The following is a 3602-nucleotide window of genomic DNA, read 5'->3' as shown; positions in this document are numbered from 1 at the left end:
GAAAAATATTTACTTCACTTTAGCAATTAAATTTAATCAAATATTGCGAAAATCAGAATACTTTTGAATCTACTATTTTACATTTAATTTTTGTCAGCATAAAATTTTAATGAAATGAATCATAAATGATTTAGAATTAGGATCGTCTATATTATTCTTTCAAATAGAAGATTAACAAAAATAGACTAGATACTTACCTAAGTGAAATATATGAAATTTATCTGTCTAAAATTTTCAAAAATAATCCATGATTTATTCGTCAAAGATTAAAGGGAAATCAACAGAAGTAATAAATCAATGTATTTTATTCTTTGTCTTAAAATATCGTGTAAAATTCAACTTCTGATAAAATAAAATACTTTTCTATATAAACAGGAACGAGAACAAATTAAGAATATAGTGGTATTGCTCCTATTTTTCGTACCATAGATTTCAATGATTGTAAAAAATTAATTATCTAATTAATTTTGACGTGAAGTTGAACATCATGCTCATCAAACGATGGCGAAATTTATCTTCATTCTCGCAATTTTATTCCTCCGCATTCTTATCTTTGCTTTATATTGTTGTCCGTCTCGTGACAGTTTGGTTGTTCCGTTCCCTTTACTAATCGTTCCGTTGCGAGCATACGAGCTCGAACAAGAAAACGTTATCCAGAGATTTTTTCTTCCGTGAAAACATAAAACTAGCATGTATGAATTATAACGAGTCACTGTTAACAATGAATAATTGAAAATGACAATGTTTGAAGATTAAATTAAAAATTAACCTTAGTTGTGGATCCAATAAAAACATTTTCATTGTAAAATATCTTGTTCGAATTGTTTTATTTTAGCTTTCTTTCACATACTATTTATATTAATCTATTTATATCAAATACAAACTTAAGTTTGAGAAAATCCAGCACAGGTTGTTTCGTTTCATTGCTTGCAAAATAAATTAACCTAAAATTTTCGCTATAATTATAATCTATATACCCTTCGTTACGATTATAACCTAAAATTCTCACTACGGTTATAAACCACCAACGTAAAGATTTAATATATACTCGTTTGAAATTGAAAAAGTTATAGCCAATCTTTTTTACCTTGTATTCAAAACTACATGTGATCAAATTTATAATTCTAATATCATTTTTTTTCAACACCATAATTTCGGTTCTTTTTTCCTTTTACTCACTATCTTTTCCTGTATTCGACAAAGAATGTAAACAAATTTCGAGATCTGGTCGAGTCAGAAGTAAGAAGTAAGAATCAATATCTCTGTCGATAACTGGAAAAGTCGAATCTTTTATAATTATAAAATATTTACCTTAATGTCTTGCAATATTATATATGTTTTATGATCTGCTTATGTGTATTTATTTTTGTATAAATTGGAAATTGTATTAAATTAAATCGAATTATATCAAATTTTCTTTTTGCATTTTTCAAGATATCAAATCGCGAACTGAGTTTAGTTACTTTCAAGTTTGTCGCACGAAGGATCGTGCGCTTCGTTCTCACGATATCGTTTACACGGCAAGCATCAGCGCGATATAGTCGTGACGTAAAAGTCTTGAACCTTCAAATGGGGCTACATTAACGAGTAGGCTGAGAAACACTGGTTTAGCCTATATTTAAACGGCGGCACGCCGCGTATCTTAAGCGCGTTCATTAATGCACTTAAGTGTGTACCGCCCGTTTAACCTTACGCCTGTTTACAGTTCTCTCGCCTGGACGATTTGTAACCTACGACATACTAAGACACATTTCTGTCGTTCCTTCTCTCGTCTCGCTTGCTGGCTGACCTTGATCGAGTTGTTCCTACGAAAGAATGCCGCTATTGAAAGCACTGCGATATATCGTTGCAAATTTTATCGAACGGTCATGGTAAATGACTCCGTGCTCTTGTCGAATTTAAAAATCTCGCAAATAAAAAAAAAAATGAAATCGATGCAATGATTCTTCTTTGATTCATGAATTCTGCAATCAAAGATAAAGCAAATTTTTGTTAAAAGGGTAAAAATTAGATCGAGATCGAATTCTTAACCTAACTTTACTTCGAAAAACTAATCGAAAAAGTTTTTTTCTAAAGTTAAATTTGAAGAATTATTTAATTCTTTATATTTTATTAAATAATAAATAATCATATACAAAATTATTTCACTATATAGTGTTTTTAATAGATTAACATCAGAATTCTGTTATTAAATGAGAGATCAAAGAAATATAAAGAATAATAATAATATAAATCATTATAGATATGTAAAAGATTGTAGAATGATTGTAAAACCACATCAGCGGAAATCAATTAGATTCAAAATGACATATAATTTTACCAATACGTCAAGAAATATATCAATTCGAATTGAAAGTCTGCAATGTATTGTTGAATCAAAACGAAGTCACGTGAACGATGTGAAGAGAAATGAAACGGAAAGAACCCGGAGTCAAAGACACGAGCGAAGGGGGAAGCGAGACAAATGATAACGATACGACATTTTTCTGAGCACATGTAAAACTATCTACGCGATCTTTCGTGACCTAAGCTACGGATAAATACACGCCATACATCAGTGAATAGTACTTACGTGCGCTAGCTAGACTGACTATACGGCAATCTACACTCACATTCAAAAATCTTTAATAATAATGGTAATATTTTAATTTTTTCGATATATTTTTATTTACAATATATTAATACATGTTAAATATTTTTATGTTTAAAATAATAAAATATTAATAAAATTTTCGCAACATACGTGAACTATTCTTGCGATACAATCTTTTTGAATAATTTCAATTTGTTTTACTAAGATTCATGAAAAGTTGATTATTTTTCTTTTATCATTATTTTTCAATATCTTTTTTTCTCTGGACGAATTGCTTTAAAAAATAAAAGAAAAATTAATTGAAATCTTTGTTTGTATGATGAATTGTTCTATATATATATATATATTTGATAACAAATTTTACTTACTTATTTTTAATTTTTTAATTAATATTAAAAAGAAACTTAATATTTTTAACAGTCATAATTTTTTCAACCACTATTTTCTACTTCTTATTACGCAAAATATCAATACACATATTTTATAACCATTTTTATTAATCTTGCTATTTTAGCTATTAATTTTTTCATTACCTTGCAATTATTATTTTTCCAATTAGTTTGTAAAAGTGTCCTTAAATGTTTTTTATGATTTTCTATATTCTTCTTGGATAGATCTGATTACGATGATCACGATAAAGCAACATCCTATATCGTAAATAAACTTTTAATTATTTTAAGAATGTTTTAAATTTATCAACAAACGTCATTTTATGTAATAATAATTTGTATATCAATGGTTCTATTTATGAAGAGAAGTGTACATAACTCTGACATGTTTTCAATGATTATAAAAATATCAATTTTCTTTTTCTAACCTTAAAAGAAATTGATTATTTCCGCAGAAAGGTCAATATTCGATCAAATTTAGTAAAAAATTAAATGTTGTATTTAAGATAATTTATTCGCGCAAAAATATATAGGCTTTAAAAAACCGAGAGTGACCTTGAAATTACCAAGCTAAAAGAGATAAATAATTCGATCGGCACGAGTCTCGAAGCTTTTCTATC

The sequence above is a fragment of the Apis dorsata genome, unplaced genomic scaffold, assembly GCF_000469605.1.
Source record: "Apis dorsata unplaced genomic scaffold, Apis dorsata 1.3 scaffold_85, whole genome shotgun sequence".
Classification (NCBI taxonomy): Eukaryota; Metazoa; Arthropoda; class Insecta; order Hymenoptera; family Apidae; genus Apis; species Apis dorsata.
This window is presented reverse-complemented; position numbering follows the sequence as displayed.